The 18,153-nt window shown below is 40.0% G+C and overlaps 1 protein-coding gene across 6 annotated transcripts in view; it reads right to left on the reverse strand.

Annotated features, from left to right (window-relative positions):
- The window catches only part of Lifr (LIF receptor subunit alpha), a 110,074-nt gene that overhangs the window by 55,011 nt on the left and 36,910 nt on the right, over nucleotides 1-18,153 (reverse strand). The window contains exons 1-4 of one of the 6 annotated variants that reach the window (XM_004848591.4): nucleotides 12,460-12,597; nucleotides 8,194-8,267; nucleotides 5,041-5,221; nucleotides 3,733-3,882 (exon numbers count right to left, since the gene is read on the reverse strand). The exons of 1 other annotated variant lie outside the window; for it this stretch is intronic. The gene's annotated coding sequence lies outside the window, so the exon portion shown is untranslated. Of the gene's footprint in view, nucleotides 1-3,732; nucleotides 3,883-5,040; nucleotides 5,222-7,771; nucleotides 8,143-8,193; nucleotides 8,268-12,459; nucleotides 12,598-18,153 lie in introns of those variants that run through there. 4 more of the 6 variants (XM_004848589.4, XM_004848592.4, XM_004848590.4 and 1 more) reach the window with 4 other exon arrangements.

The raw sequence follows: 18,153 nt of genomic DNA on the forward strand, positions 1-18,153 counted from the left end.
ATGCTCCTAACTAGACTCCAGATGCCAGTCCTTTGGTGGTACTAATGTCTACCTCACATGCCTGAAATCTTCCAAAGCTCTCCCTGGCCTTCAGGAAAAGATCCCAATGTAAATCATGAGGCTTTCACTGTTTCATGCCAGCCTAATTCTCCAGTTCCATCTCTGCCCACCTCTTCCCACTACCCCTGGGCTTGCTTCCCACAACATGCCTGGCTCAGTCTTCCTCTGTCATTGCTCTACCCAGATATTTTCTCCCTTTACTCTTCACTGTCCTTTTTTTCCCCCCATTAACTTTATTGGTACATTTTAGGTTACAATACAGTTACATTCATCGTTGGGATCTTGTACCTTTACATGATGTATCTTGGTTCTTATTTTTTCCCCATTCCCCTGCCCACCCTTCCCTATTTATGAAGACTTTGTTTCCTTTTTTTTTTTTAAACAAATGTCAAGTCATCCTTCAATCTCAGCTCACACTTCCTCAGTGTTCGCATGGTGTACTACATATGCTTCTTCTAAGTGTGTTATAATAGTTCACCAAAGTGAGAAGTTTTTTTGCTCACCAAAGTGAGAATGAAGATTTTTTTTTTTGCTTGAGGAAAAATACGTGCAACAAGTATGAGTGTATTAATACATTTAGTACATAGAAATGGACAAGAAAGTTATTAAAGATAGATACCTTCAATAAAACCATGTAACTCATACACTAAGAAATATCAATAGGTAATAGCCATGAAAACAAAAGGAAATCATATTTCTACCACAGAGCAGAAAAATCTGAGTGGTGCTACAGGAGAGCATGTGTCTCGGGAGAATGTGGAGACACTGGAGCCCAACCTGTAGCTGTGTACAGCTACCTGCTTTCCTATAACCCTTGAAAAATGTTTAGTATCTTTTAAATATTTTATACATGAGGAAGCAGAGGGATTACATGATTTGCCCAAAGTGTCACAGCTTGTTAAAGAGCAAAGCCAGAATCTGAACCAGGCTTGTGACTGTGATCCGGGGTCTGAACTCTGAGCCATTATGCTATGATGGCCTTCTAATCAAAGGCCTTTGAGTTAATGATGATGATAAATCAAGGTTCCCAAGTGCTGGGATTACAGCTATGCGTGACCACCCCTGGCCATACCTATTTCTTTTGCCTGAACTACTGTCACAGCCTCTGAAGTGGTCCTCATTCTCCATCTGTGCTCAACTGTCTACTCTGCACAAAGTCAACAGAATGACCTTCCAAAAATAAGTAGCAGATCATGTCACTCCCTGGTTTAAAATGGAGGCAGATTCTTCTTATAAACACTCTCCACTGTCTCATGACCCTGTCAGGCCCTGCATGCCCTTTTATACAGCTCCACTCTTCTTGACCCTGAGCATCTTTCCATTTGTCACACACTAAGCCAGTCCCGGCCTTAAGGTCTTTGCACTTGTCATTCACAGGCCTCCTTCCTGGCTCTCCAGGTGGGTCCTGGGGCCTACATGTCATCAGCTCTAAATTAGCACTCACTTCCTCAGAAAGGCCTTTCTCCATCACCCTAGGAGGAAGGACCATCCTTGTGGTTTGCCCCTGTGTCCCACAACACAACCCATGCAGCCCTCACTTTTACCATAGTTCCCTGCTTCACTTCTTCCAGGCTTTCATCACTGAGTGGAGAAATTGTTGCACACGATTCTGGGTTTACTTTCTGTCCCTCCTAAGGAGCACGTAAGCTCCATGAGAGCAAAGACAGCCTCTCTCCTTCAGCACTGAACCGCACCCTCACCCATTAGCTAGATAAAACCACCTGGCATACAAAAAGTATACAGGAAACAGTCTCTGAATAAATTGAATAAATGGATGAATTTATAAGTGGAACATAGTGAGTGCATAATTACATTACTGTGGAAGATGATCAACTTAATTTTTTAAAATCATGTTACAAAAAGTATACACTCTAACCATGATTTAACAAGTTTGGATAGCAAATACATGTGTACATATGTGCAGAAATTAATCTAGAAAAATAGAGGGCCAGAGATTTAGCTCAGCGGTTCTGCTGCCTGCCTCAAAACTGCAAGGTCCCAAGTTCGATCCCCAGTACCAAAAAAAAAAAAAAGAATATCTAGAAAAATATACAGTGGAATGTTGGAATCACCACTGAGTGTTGAGAGTAAAAACATTTTTTAAAATTTGTATTTATATTTCCCAAACTTTCTAAATTTTTGTAAGGAAAGTATTTTTATTTTTACAAATTTAAAAAACTTATTTCTACTTTTAAACTATAACAATTCAGTATAAAAATAAGTTACAAAATAAGAAAAAGCTAACAAAGTGAACAAATATTTTCTTAGTACTCAAATAAATATAGAACAAAATGATGTAAGCTATATTAAAAAAAAACCCATAAAAGTAATTTTTTGACTCGGTAAATCAATTTAAAGAAAGAATCTGAAACTTACTAGATGCTATGGTTGTGATATGGTTTAACTGTGTCCTCCAAGGAACCACTGTGACTGGAGGCTTGGTCTGCAGGGTGGTAGTACTGGGATGTAAGACCCATAAGAGGTCCTTAGGTTAGAGGTAAGTCCTGAGGTCACTGGAAGCATGTACCCCGAAGGCACTGTGGGATCCTAGTTGCTCTCTTTAATTTCCTGTTTGGCAATGTAATTACACACACACACACACACACACACACACACCTCTGCCATGATAGGATGTAGCAGAGGGGGAGGAACCTCACCTCCCTCCCCAGAACTGAGCCAGTGCCAGCAACATGCCTCGAACCTGCAAAACTGTGAGTTAAATAAACTTATTCTTCGTAAGTAGCCAGCTATTTCATTATAGTGACAAACAGCTAAGATACTGAATGAAAAAAACAGGTTTATGCCCAAAGACTATGGCTTTAATTATGAATTAGAATTAGAAAAGTTTAAAAAAATGTAAGTGGTTAAACTACCGTTCACTCATAGAATGGAATGTTACACAGGTATCAATACATACTGAAGAATTTTTTAGTAAATGGGGAAACATTTCATAAAATGTTAAGTGACAAAATGAGAGAATAAAAATGAATATCCAGAATGACCTCAACTATGTGAAAAGTGAGGGAAAATATGGGCAAGGAAATATGATACACCACAGTTTAAAACTAGTAATTTGCAGGCCATGACCTTGGAAATGCTTTGTTTGAAACATGTTTAACAACAACAACAAAAGCTGAATTATATTGATTATATGCCAAAATTCTAAAATAGAGCATTTAAATATTAAATCCAGAAGCTCTGGAAACATCCATCCTACACCCACAGGGCAACAACCTGTTATTCTAGAGTCTTCCCTCCTTTTCACCTTCTCACTTTTCCTTACTGGTTGCTTCTATTACCATAACAAAATCCTGAGACATCGACTTAAAAAGAGAACACACTCATCGTGTCTCACACTCCTGGAGGCTCCACTCCGTGATCTATTTGCCCCTTTGCACTGGCTCTGTGGAGATGCAGCACATCTAGTGAGAGCATATGGTGGGGCAAAACCTCTCACCTCATTGCCAGAAGCAAAAGGGAGAGAGGGGACGCCACAATCCCCTTCAAAGCCCCCAATGACCTCGCACTTGGCCCCACTTCTTATATGTTCTACCTCTTTCCAAAAGCGCCACCCTGGGGACTAACTCTTGCACAGGGACCTGTGGGGGATACTCAAACTCTAAATTACCGTATAGGCGTTCCTAACATTGAGACGTTTCAGTTTCCATTTACCTGGAGTGTTACTGTTGCTCATCTTGTTACAGAGGTAAGAAGACAGAGCGACATTTTTTTTTTGTTTTTTGGTACCGGGGATCGAACTCGGGTCCTTCCGCTTGCGAGGCAGGCAGTGGAACCAGAGCGACATTGTTAATGGTTCACTTTCTATCAAAAACAAGATAAAGGGCAGATCAAATCCTCTTCAGAAATTTGCCTGACCTCCACTGACACAGAAGCATTTGCATTTTTTAGTCCAGTAGTGCAATGATGGTCTCTGTGGGTATAGCATTCACTGACTATGTGTAAATGAGCTGACAAGTTCCAAAACAGAGTCATCTGTAACTTTATTGAGGCTGGCCTTTGGGAGAGGGCGAGTTGGCTAAGAACTACTTCTAGCCAACAGCCCTACAGCTGCACGTCAAAACAGCTCGGATGCCACTTGTCACCACCTAGTGTACCTCACTAAGAGAAACAGTGTTTCTCTGTGGAAAGTGACCCCTTATACACAAAATAAAGGTAACTGATGGTTTCAATGGAGTTGGGAGTAGTAAAGTAGGTCATGGAAAGCAATGGTATGGACAGAAAATGTGACATAAAATAAAAAATACAATGTTGACCTTCCTGGTAACCTGACCTGTGACACAGCTTAACATTCCAGGAGTTCTACACAGAACAGCTTTGTGACTCATGAAATTGTTTTATCTAGCTGTATAGGGAAATAAAAATCAATATTTTTCATGAAGGTTAAGAATGTACCTTTCCTGACTACTTTTTATCACTACAACTTATATGTGCATATATTATAGATTTACACATTGCATATCATTTACAACTAACTACTGCCAACATTAAAACAATTTGTCTCTACATGGAATTGAGTATACAGAACAAATGTAGTTTTATATACTGTTAAATGCAAGGATTATTTTACCTACATGCTTTATTGCCTTTGTCTCTCAGTAAGACTGTGTGTTGGCATTTCTCTTGTAGGGTATCTGTGAACTTCATATAGCCTAGATTTGTTGGAGGAGCCCCACTCTCACCAATTTTACAACAGATAATCTCAAAAAAGCATGAAGTTTTACTTCAGGTCATGAAAGACTGTCCTTCACAGAAGATACAGTAGCAATTCTAAGCCTATTAGCGTAGGACATTCTCACACATGTTTAATATACGTTATCACTAACTGTCAACCAGGTGAAATAATCTAGCTATTGCTCATATAGTTGGATGAATAAACACGAGGAAATGTTTGTGTTCACTGAAAAGTAACATTAGAACAAAATTTCTTTTAAAATTGGAGGAGAGGAAAACCAGAATTACCTGAGTGCTAACTGTGGCAACTATCATTGATTGAGTGGACTTCCTGGTTATGAACTGCTCTGGTGACTCCCCACATGTCATGTGGCACATCTTCCCAGGGCACTGCTGCATATCTGATGCCTTCTCAGAGCCAAGCTAAGCAAAGGCACTCAACAGTGACTGAATAAATCACCTGATATTTCTATAAAAGGAAAAGAAGATTAGACTCTGACCTTCAAGAACTTATACAGGACCATTCAAAACAACTACAGAAGAAAATGCTTTCAATTCAAAATAAGAAGTACTGGCAACAGAAAGCATTTTAGTTTTAAATAAAAATTCAGTAAATATTTCCAGTGACCAGAAACAAAGAAATATTTTGCCAGAATGCTCTGAAATGCTTTTCACTTTGCCTTAGTCGTCATATCACGTTGGTAAAATCAAGATAACTATCAAACAGCCCCTGCATGCATCTAGGAGCTGGATAATATCATTCCCATTTTACAGACAAGGGAATAAGCCCAAGAACTTTCCCAAGCTCCCACAAACTGAATGTGGCAGACAGTAATGGGATCTGATCTTTGCCCCCTGACTATATGACATGTTTTACCTGCTGGAAATTCAGGAAAGTAACAAGAGTAACAGCTGCCATTTCGACTCACAGACACAATCCCACCTAACATTTGGCATATAGCCCTTCCTAGAATTTTCCTATGTCATATGCAGAAAATTGTATACACAAACACATGCACCCTCAAAAAACAAAACCAAAACAAAACAAACTGAGGCCAACTTATACTAGATGCTTCGAGATCTGTTTTTTCAGTTTACAAAGCGTGAGAATTTTTCCACATCACTAAATACTTCCCACATGGCTGTTAATGAAGAAAGAGTATTCCATTGTATGTATACACTACAATTCCTTTAATCAATCTCTCTATTACTGAGCATTTAAGTTGTTTCTAGTTTATAACGAGTATAAACAGTTACAATAGAGGGGGCTTTTTGATTTTTGCAGAGCTCATCAGCATCCGGAGAGATTTTTCCAGACTTCACAGAGCTCCCCTCCTGATTTTGGTATATCCCACTTGTAGACTTCCCATCAAGTTATGAATCACTTGAGGAGGACAAAGCCCCCAACAGCAGTGTGGTGCACACTTGTACTATGTAGGCGAGACCACTGCTATACACTGGTCTCTATACACATGCTTTACTATTATTTTTTCCCTTGGTTTAAATTCCTAGTGGTGGGAATGTCTGACTAATGGACAGGGTACATTTTTGAGGCTTTTGATGAGTAATACAAAATTGCCCTCCTGGAAAGTTGCAACAACTGAAACACCCACCAACAATATCCAAAAGTGACAATTTCCAAAACCCTCCAGAGCTGGCTAGATTTGTTTTTAAACAACCAAACCACTCTATGACCATAAGTTTTGAAAACAGTAAAACTACTGATAAAATACATCTGAGAAAACAGCAAATAATTTAGGCAACAAGTGCTCAATTTTAAAGTATCTATGTCTGCAAATATGAAATATAAAATGTTAATGATACCAGATACCATCAGACTGAACTTGACAGGTTGGCTATTAGAAAATATAGTGAAATGATGCTCTAAACTATACCAAGCTAGAAAGCGAAACACTGAACCTATATTTGCCGATATGGCTACTATCAGGCCTAACAGTTTAGCTTTTAATAGCAACATGCTCTGACTTTTAACAAGAAACTCATAAAATGCATTATATGCACATCTCACAGCTAATGTAGCAATTTGAAATTCTCAAAATTCTTTTAGATACTCATCTATCAATACGTATCTGGGTGTCTGCTATGGTCTGGGCACTGTTCTAGGCTGCAAACACAGTGGAGTCTGACAGTGGTAAACTGTGGGGAGCTGATGTTTTAGAGGGGAGTTCCAGCCTTTAAGTTGAAAGTCAGCAATCCAGGATGATGACTCCAGCAGGCAACTTCTGGGTTCTTAGACAAATTATAACACCCTTGAGTCTTGTTTCTTTATCTGTAAATGTTAGAAGTTGACCAGATAATCTGAAGACCCTTCTGGCTCGCAAATTCTATACTTTGGTTTAGTTTGAATGTCTAATTTTTACCAGAGCTTTGCATTTTACATTCCATCAGGTTCTTCCACAGAAAAATGAGAACTAGACTCTTCCAAAAAAACAATTTTATATCTACAGTAAAAATTTGGCCATCCAGGCACCTTTCAGGAATCAACATAAGATGAAGTTCCAGTTAAGATGATTTATGTTCCCAACTTTGTTTCTTTGAAGAGATTTCTCAAATATTCTCATCTCCTTCACTTTGTGCTTTAAATGCAAAGGCATGAAGCATAGCCTGGTGTTAGCTTTCCAAGCCTGCTTCGTTGAAAGAGCTGGCAGCCATACCTGTGACTTAGTAGTGTTTACACTGGCGCTCAGGAGCCCGGGGAGGGGCTTAAGTCCTGGTGGTAGATTCTCACCCTACTCCAGCTTACCCCGAACTTCAATGCAACAAGCACAGGCAATCTTATTTACAGAATGTCTACAACTCACTAACTCCATTAGCATTTCTAATATTAGAAACGGGAAGCACTACTTCTGTCACCACTTGTTATTTTCCACCAGTGTTCCTGCCACCAGCTCAACTGTCCTCAGACCTGGGACTCCTTGGAAAAAACTGCTTTGGGGAGTAGTCAGAGGAAGGCATAGCTAGGGGTCTCAACATCCCAAGGCACCCAAGCGATACACACCTTGAGAAGCAAAATCACCTGGCCGTGGCCTTTCAGGATACTGCTACTTACTAATGTAGATAGATGTTCTCAACTCTCGATACAAGTTCTCAACTCTAGGCATATATGCTGATTCCAATTTGCTCTCTATATCTGCTTTATACACCAGAAGAATAGTTAACACCCAAGATTTTCCCATCTCTGCAGAAATGCACATGAACAAATCACCCACCAGAAGTTTTTCTTCAACTTGAACATCAGGCAATAAAACATTAACTAATAAACATGAGCTTTGCTCATTTGAGCAACATCAGCAGCAGCATATTCCTAGGAATGCTGTGTTATCATTTTAGACAATGTCAGACAAATGTGGAATTCCTGAATTTCTATAATTCACAAGAGGTAATAAACGTAAAGGAGTTGGTAAAAACACTTTCACTCACGTTTTTAACTCTTTAAGTTTACCACAGCCAGTTCTCTGCTTCCTTACTTCGGCTATTTGCCTGAAGAGCTTTCACTGCAAGCAGAGAGGACAAAAGGACAAAGCGAATTGCTTAAGATCAAGGACTAAAAGAATCTGCTCTTTACCTAGTGCAGTTTGCAAAGAACTTATGAGAGAAAGCTGGAAGATAAAAGTTTACCTGGAAACAACTTACTATGTTCAGAATAGGAATGAGAAATTTAAACTCTCAGTCTACAAAAATCACAAAACTCCTGATATGGAATGAGAGACCAAAAGTCAGGGTCTAAAGAAAAACAACAGACTCATATTAGGTATCTACAACACTCGCTTGGCATAACACTCAATTCTCAAGCTTTCAATTAATATAAAGCAACACATATTTAGAATGACAGATTATAAATTGGGAAGAGGAAATACCACAAGTTCCTGATATTTCCTAAAATAAAGCATGCACACATTCCTCCTGTGAGAATTAAAGTACCTGCACAAAGTACATGCATTTTATCTGCTCATCAGCTTGTCATCTGTCCAAAAGAAATGAAACATTCACTATGCAAAACATCTATCTTTGAAAATTTTACATGTAAGCCAATAGTTTCTGCACTGAAACCAAAGATGAAAATGCTAACTAAACCTTTCAGAAATCACTGTCATTTACAAAAATGTATTTTTACGATCCCATACTTGAATTTTATAAAAAAGCAATAATGTGGGCCAGGGATTTGGCTTAGTGGTTCTGCCGCTTGCCTTGCAAGCACAAAGACCCAAGTTCGATCCCTGGTACCAAAAAAAAAAAAAAAAATCACACAAAAAGCAATAGTGTGCCACCAACTGAGGGTAACAATGTGAGGGAGTGTTAAAAGTGTAATAGATTTGGTATCCATCAAGGGCCAGAGCCAAGCTGGAAAGCTCAGATAAGACTCCAGAATCAAGTACTGTGACCCAAAGCAAGCAAGATGATTCCTTCAACTCTCTAATTACTCATTTATTCAAAAAACAATCACAGTCTACTCTGTGAGCAAGGTGATGGCTCTTGCTGCAGATGCAATGGGAACAAGCAAATCTGCTGGTCTTCCGGGAGCCTCCAGCCCATGGAGGAACTCCACCATCCTACTTCTCATCTACTGGTTTCAACCTTGACCTATACCACACACGGCATGATTCCAGCATACTGCTGGCAGCGTTCTCCTTTGCCTCTGTCCTTCTAGCATGCAAGGCTTGGTCCTACTTCAGGGCCTTTGCACTTGCTGTTCCCTCTGCCTGAAACACTCTGCCTCCTGATCTCCAAAATCACAGGCTTCCTGCCCCTCACTGAACTCCCAGCTCAAACCTTTCTATCCCAGAAACACTTCTCTGGCCAAAAAATCTGAAACAGTAGCCCTCACCCTGGCCCTCTTTCCTGCAGCAAACCTATTTTATTACTTTCCGGGTACTTGACACTATCTGATATTACCTCCTTTATTACTCCTTTGCTCTGTATCCATTTCCCCAACTCAGATGTGAATTCAGAGCCAGTTCTATCTGTGTTGTGCATTGCTTTATCTCAGTCCCTAGAAAATGGCCTGAATATTAACAGATGTTCAATAAATATTTTAAGAAGAATATAGACAATATTGGCAATTTTGCAACACAATAACAGGAAATGAATAACAAAGGGGAAAAGAACACTTTAGATGTTAAAAGGCTAAATCATTTTTTTAAAAAATAAGTTTTGTTTTGTAAAAGATCACAGCTTACAACCCTCCAAACAAAAAGCATAATGGAAACACTAAAGCTCAACACTGGCTAATGCTAAACCTTATAATGAATTAGGCTAATTTCTAGCATTAGCACTGCTTCTACAGTTTGTTTTAAAAGCACTCTAAAAGAGATCCCAATGTTCATTTGAAAAAAGAGCAAGGCCAAATATTTTCTGAAAGCATCCTTCCCATCAAGAATTGTTAATAACCTCCTCTCACACCATTAATTTTATAACTATATTATTAGCATCATTAAAGTATTAGATACTGGTGATCATATAGAAATGTCAGAGATTTTAGTGCTTAATGGCAAGTAAGTTTTAGGAAACAAAAAACTGCCCTCATCTTCAATTTAACCAAAAGTATGTGCCTTCACTACATGGTCAAAAACATTTAAATTATTATTTAAAATATATTTTCTTACAAATAATTCTTAAAATTTGATATTAGCTCCTGTCTTTAGCTAAGTTGTTATTACAGCAGTAGAACTTTAGGTACTGACCATCTGTCTTGGCTCACATTTCAAAGGAAAAGATGCAAAAGATCCTTATGGATCACTTTGGAGTTAGAAATAAAGAAACAGTGCGCACTGGAGAGAGGGGGCAGTCCTGGAATGTGAGTGAAGAAGCAAATTACTGTACTACTGCCTTTGGGCTTTTGGGAGTAAATTAAATCCACTTACAAACCTCAAAAACTGATGCTTTACAGTAAGGTTATAGCAAAATGTTACAAACTATATATACACATGGAGAGGGAGGGGGAGGAGAGGAAGTTAAATAAATTATAGTTCATCATTAATGGAGTACTTAACTGCTATTGGAGAACGAGACAGCTCTCTTAGGTCTGATAAAGACTGCCATGACTTAGTGGGGTGGGGGGTGTCAGAACAGACTTTACAGTGTATTCTCATTTGCAGAAAGCCAAAAGAACACATTCAAAATGTTTATACGAGCGTAGGTTAGGACTGGAAAGTTAGAGGAGTCTGCATCCCTGGGGTGGGGGGGATGGGAGCTGTGGGATGTGCAGGAGAGAGTTGGACTCTACTTGCTACTCTGTCTCTTTTCATATCCATTGACTTTTCTCCAATGTGAACAGACTGCCTGTCCCACAAATAAACTTGATAAATTTGAACATAACTCATACTATTACCAACATATTCATCAAGGATGATCACTAGAAGCAAATGCTTTCACAAAGCACAAGTTTTGCTCCATTCATCAGCGCAGTCCCTGCTTCTCATTTCCCACAAGAGAATCCAAGTCTCGGCTAATCAGGCGTGTGCGCGTGACCTCACCTATTACAAAGCAAATATGCCTCCACTCCATTCTTGGAGGGGAAATAGCTGCTCAGTTCAACTTGAAAATACATCTCTTATTTAAATTGAGCTTGTAATTCTCTAATGAAGCCTCCAAATGAACAGTTTCCACGTGGCTATAAAACAGAAAGGCAACTTAAGAAACAACTAAGAGGACAGTCTCATGTTTGTAAAAGCACAGACTGTACTTAGGTTTCCTTTCCTCTGCTGGGCTTAGACAAGGAACTCTCTGATGTCAGTGAAATGGGACTTCAGATTAGCAGCAAAATCATCAGTGGAGGAGAGAGGCAAAGCATCATTTGCACTGAAAAAAAAACCCCACCTCACTTTTACATTTTAATTTCTGGGCAGGGAAGAATTGCTTTAAATTTAACTTTGGCACCATTTTTAGATCCCTGACTAAATGATACCAAGTCACATTAATGTGCCTCCAAGCAAATACTTTCTTTCATTAAAGACAAACATGAAACTGAAAACAAATGGGAAGGCAAACTTTAAACGGAAACTTTTTGTTGAAAAACGTATCTTAAAAGAACACATAAAAGAAATGCAAGCAACTCATTTCCACATAAACCATTCGATAACAGTACACAGTTTGTATCAACAGCTGACTGCACTAAACATACACACAAAGGAACACAGATACCTAACTGCGAATAAAAAATCTCCTATTTTCAGTAGCTGGAGGTGGGAACCAGAATCACATTAGTGAATCTCTCACTGAGTTCACAACTGATGTGCAGAGTTTTTGCTGCGTCTGAACTCGAGGTTTCGGCTTTGTGCTTTTAGACACTAATACATCAGAAATATCTTTCGGAACGCGTAACTTTGATCGCTAACACTTTAACGCTGAGTTTAGTGAGTACGGAGCCTTTGGACAGAAGCACAAAAACAGAACAGTCGCACGCACTATAAATACAAAAAGGACAAGGAACTGCTTTAATGAGGCGCTGAGCGACAGAGCCACCAAGTCGCCTGGCAGCTCACATCTTCAAAGAGAAAACATTTAAAGCTCCGTCCCATCCCCCAGGTAATCTCTGGCCTCCGTACTCCGTGGGGCAGAAGTTCGCCGGGGGAGTCGGTGCCCGCAGAGAGCCGCGTTCCCGGGTCACTCACCCGCGCGCCTCCAGACCGGCCCGGCCCGCCGAGCGCGCTCCCCGGTCCGCCGCGCCCACCCGGCCTCGGCACTCACCGGCCGCGCCGCGCCGCTACCTCGCCATCCCGCACGGTCGGATCGAACGCCTCGGCCGCCGCCCCGGGGTAGCCGGAGCCCGTAGCCGCCCAGGAGGGAGCCGCGGAAGAGGGGGCCGGACACAAGCCGCAGGCGCCGACACCTCCTCGCTCCAGCCGCACGGCGCTGGGCAGCTCGAGACTGCCCGCTGCCCTCTGCGAACCCCGAGAGCCGCCGCTGCTACCGCCGCGGGCGCCTCCGCGACGCAACGGTCACGGCCACGGCTCGGGCCACCGCCGAGTCGCTCCAGCGCCGAGTGCGGCGCGCGGGGGCGGTGCCTGCACGCCGCTCGGCGGGGGGCGCTGCGGGCCCGGTCCGCCCCGACCCCGCCCCCCGGCCCGCCCCCCGCCCCTCGCCCCGCCCGCCCCCGGCCCTGCCGCGCGCTCCCGGCGCGGTTCCGCGAGGCCGCCGCAGGAGTCGGAGCGGCGCGGCTGCGCGGCCCGGGCTCCGAGGGTGGTGCCTTTCCAGCGACGCCGGTCGCAGTTTTGAGGCCGACCTCAGAAGGTCGGGAACAGCCGGGGACGGCGAGGCGGTGCAGAGCCTCAGGACCCGCGGGCTCAGCCGGGCGGCCCCGCAGGAAGGACAGCGGCGCCCGAAATGCTGTCACCGCGCTTTGCGAACACTGCTTTGTGGAGGAGAAAACGTGGGGCCGCTCCTGTAAATACACCGGACTCCAGCTTCTGCGCTGGGGGTGGGAGTGCAGAGACCACCGCTTAGACGGTAGATGTTAGGATTTACCGAAACTGCCCCTAGGACTGAGGCGCTTCCACTCAGGTCACCTTCCTGCTCCCAGGTGCGGAGCTCCCCGAGCCCGAGAGGGCCCTCGGGGACAGGGTGAGAATATCTTGGAACCCTCTAGTCTTGCCTCCAAGGCGTGGTGGACTTATTTGTGCGGAGAAGAAACGGATCCCTTAATGGGGTGAGATTTTTCCTCCATGCATTGTTCCCATTTCCGCAGTTTTACTTGGCCTCGGTGTTCTTCCAGAGTAATGCACCAAATAAAATTAGCTGGAGAGCGTTTGATGGCACAGAATCATGGTTTGAAGATGTTTACGCCCTAAGCCGGACGCGTTTGAAGGCGTTCTTGTCGGCACAATTAATTTTGCAAAGTTCAGAAATGTGCCAGATAGAGCCCCTGGCAGGCTGCGCCTCGAGCTTTGCAGACACACCTTCAGTAGGAGCCTGCTTGTTTGTTTCATCTGTGATTTTTTTCATGCACCAGCACCAAGGCCAATGTGTTTTTTAGAGACCCTTGGATGAGATTCCAAAGCAATTTGTAAATTAGCAAAATGAAGGTTATTTCCTAAAATAACTTTTCTTTGTTAATAATGGAATTCTAAAGTGGGCAACAGAACACCCGAAAGTACATACACTGATTGAAAAGTCGATTCCGTATACGAAAATACGTTTCATAGGAAAATATCCCTGCTGGTTTCCTAGTGCCCATCTCCACCCATGTGCATATTTTCAATACTAAATGCTTTGTGTTATCCCCAAGACATTGTTTGGAAAGCATGCTTCTATTATGTGTACTTGAAATCGCATTTAAGTTGTGCAACACTATTTTTTGTGTATTCCCATTTTTGTGTCCTTAGAGGATTTGGAAATTTATCATTATTCATATTGGAGAATCCTGCAACTGTCTTTTCCATTAGGCACACTACCTAAAGGCCCACAGTACATTTAGGGCCCACAAAAATATTCTAATTTCTTTCAAATCAAAAGAAAGAAAGAACATTTAGATTTAAGAAGTGTTTATATTAATTTATTTGTCTTTGTAGCAATCCAAACTGAAAATATAATTTTTTAAAAATTTTTATGTTGAAAGGGACTCACAAATGTCTAGGGCCCAAGAAAAGCATGAGGTAGCCCTGTTGCCTGGAAGAATACTTTCCGTGGAAAAACTTTAGCCCCAGGCAACAGGACTGCATCATGATTTTTCACAGTATATAAAATGCTGTGGCCTTGTTCTATGTATACTTACTATTTTTATCCAACACACCCGTGAAATAGGTGCTGTTTTACACCTACAGGCTGATATACATTTTGTGGGGGCAGAAATTTATGCACTTTGAGTGGTGCCATTAAAGAAAAAAAAACAAATACAGCCCACTCCAAACTGCTCCAGCACCACCAAAGGAAGGAGACTTTGGTCTCAGCTGACAGTGACTAAAATGTCTTAGTTTTGCAAATCATACAAAAACACAACCATGTGAATGTATTGCTAAAGCTTTGGGCAGGGGCCTAGGAAGATGCCTGTGCTTTATGAGCTTCACAGAAATCCTGCCTCCAATGTACATCTGTTTTACAGATAAGAAACAGGAATTTGTCAGTTTCTGAGGACCAACCACCATTTTACCCACACAACACTGAAGAATGTACTGAACAGTTGCAGTATACATTTTCATTAGAAATAATAGATTTTTTCCACCAAATAATGTATTTGCCTTCCATAAAGCAAGGGCTTTAAAAATACATTAGCAGTATTTTTGGTTATGACTAGGCAATAACCCAGTTTGGAACATGTGATAAGATTCTGCTGTCAAGAGTAAATTTTTTATCTATTGTATAAATATATGAATTAACCAGTATGGATTCTTAAAGTAATTTAAAGAAACTTCAACTGTATTTCAAGTGCCATGGATTTACACCATTTTTAATTTACTGTGTCACAGAACAGTCTATGTTGTAAATACTATTTTATATATTTACTATTCACAATATCATGAAATGTTGCAAAATAAGTATCAGAATAAGTATTTGTTTTGTCTGATGCTTATACCTTGTAATACAAAGAGCCTGACAATAGCACCTCTTTATAAATGTTTGTGAAACAAAATAATGAAATAGAAAAAAAATCACAAAAGTAGAAATAAAAAGGTAGGTTATGTAACAAGTTGAAATCGAATGAGAATAAAGCACCAAAATACTGAACTGTAAATAATTGCTGGGTAAGCAGAATTGGCTCTTTTTTAATTATTTTATGTTCCAGATTTGTGCTAGTCTTCCTAGCTGTTGCTCTGCTCCTTGCTTTTCTGTTTTGTTCATTTCTTTTTCTTTGTTTTTATTTATTATTTTTTTAAGAAAACATAAAATTTTATGTAAATCATAATATTGACTCCAACATGAAAGCAAAATAGGCAAAATTATGTACTTAATATTTCACACATACTATATCATGTTACATACATGGCATAAACATGTTTAGAAGTCTATTCTATGTACATATATATCCCTTTTTGTACATATATATCTTAATATAAATGTAATATCAAACTTCCAAATATATTTTGTTAAACAGAATATGGAGTCTATAAACAATTTAAATCAAAGCCAGTGGGAAAACCCAACAATAAAGAAAAACTCAAAAATGGGGCATTTTAAAGTTTTTTTTTTAATTGTTGAGTTTTCCCACTGGGGAATGGGGAAAAAAATAAGAACCAAGATGGGTTATGTAAAGGTGCAAATTTCCAATGATGAATGTCGTTATATTGTATACCTTAAATGTACCAATAAAGTTAATTTTAAAAAATTTAAAAATTTTATTTTTTAGTGGCCTATACCTCCCTATTTTAAAAACAAAATAAAAACTACGTAACTACTACCCCAACTTGAAAGTGAAAAATATCTTTCAATTCACTTTGTTTAATTAAAAGACACTATGTATTAAGCTCAAAGACACTGGCTTACACAAAATATATTAAGTCAATATTTTTTACAATAAAGACTACATATACATAGTTCAGATATTTACAAGTAATTTATTGAAAACACAAAATATACTTGAGGATATCTCCATCTGTGAGTGTATTTACTGGAAATTTTATGAAGAAATATTGACATCAAACTTTTCATATTATTTCTACAGCTCTCTACTACATGAGTAATTCTACCGGATTTTCAAAATAGTCTTATATATATGTAAGGATTCTACTTAGTGTGACTTCATTCATGTATTTGACAGTAAGTGTGTATACTGAATGCTTTCCCATGTTGCTTACATACATATGGCTTTTCCCGGAATAACCTCATTTTTACATTTGACACTGTGTCAGCTGAATTTTTCCCCACATTTCCTACATACGTAGTTACTCCCCAGTGTGAGTTCTTTTATCTCTACAAAATGGACAGCACGTAGCAAATCTTTTCCCACACTGCCTACGTGCACAGGGTTTGTCCTCAGTGTGCCTTCTTTCATGTATTTTACAATATTTGTGTCTAGTGAATGCTTTCCCACATTGCTTACATACATAGGGTTTTTCACCTGTGTGAGTTCTTCACTGTATTCAATAATATTTTTATGCAGTGAATGCTTTCCCATATTGCTTGCACACATAAGGTTTCTACCCAGTGTGAATTCTCTCATGTATTTTACAATAATGTATTTTATTTTATAATAATGTATTTTATTATTTTACAATAATGTATTTTACAATAATGAATGCTTTCCCACATTGCTTACATGTGTATGGTTTCTCCCCTGTGTGCTTTCTTTTATGCATTTTATAATAACTCTATGTAGTGAATGTTTTCCCACATTGGTTACATATTTAGGGTTTCTCTGCCATGTGATTTCTTTCATGTATTTTACAATAACTGTGTGATGAATGCTTTCCCATATTGCTTTCCATACATAGGGTTTCTCTGCAAGGTGGATCCTTTTATGTCTGTGAAAAGAATTACTATAAACTAATGCTTTCACACATTCGTATGTTCTGTGGTTTCTTTTACAGATTTGAACACCATTGGTTGTGCTAGGGCTTTCACACTTTTCTTAACCTATGAATAGTTTTCCTCCAAGGTAAGTTGTTTGAGATCAGAGTAGGCTTTCCCACATTGCATATGTAACAGTGTGTGTGTAAGCAATGTGGGAAAGTATTCATCACACAGAGTTTGTAAAATACATGAACTCACACTGCAGAGAATGCCTATGTATATAAGCAATGTGGGAAAGCATTCACGTCACAGTTATGTAAAGTATGTGAAAAAAGGCACATGGGGGAGAAACCATATGCCTGTAAGCAATGTGGGAAAACATTCATTACACAGAATTATTGTAAAATATTGATAGGGTTTCTCTCTGGTCTTTGTCTTCACATGGTTTTGAAAGGACTGCAAATCACTGCAGGTTTTTTTATGTTCATTGTATTTATACAGCCTCTCTTCACATCCCAAATACTCATCATTTCTTAGGCTGCTTGAGCAATTTTTGTACTCTTCTTCAATTTACTAGTTATCTCAGGTTTTCCTATAGCTGTCGTATTCATAAATGTTTCCCATATCACATCTCTGTAGACCTTCTTTTGGGTTGGACTCAGCAAAGCCCACTTCTTCATGGTGAAGTTCATAGCCATATCCTCACAGGTCACTGCCTACAATGTGTGGCTTGAGGGTCTCCCAGGATCTTCTGAATGCAGTCCACAGCCAGTAGAAGTTACAGAAAAAGGTGATCTAGCCAGCTGGATGCTCTTAGCAATGCACTCAGGCTGTGCACTTTGGCACCATGCCACAGGAAGAGCCTCTTTGCTTTTATTTTTTCTTAAGTAAGATTTTATTTGAAATTTTAAAATATGAAATGATGTTTAAGTAAAACAAAAATCAGTATCACACCTCTAATAAGAGTTCTGGGAAAGAAAAGCTTTGTCATTTGCAAAA

The sequence above is a fragment of the Heterocephalus glaber genome, unplaced genomic scaffold, assembly GCF_053883595.1.
Source record: "Heterocephalus glaber isolate CG9 unplaced genomic scaffold, H.glaber_assembly_v1.0 deba00001538, whole genome shotgun sequence".
Taxonomy (NCBI): Eukaryota; Metazoa; Chordata; class Mammalia; order Rodentia; family Bathyergidae; genus Heterocephalus; species Heterocephalus glaber.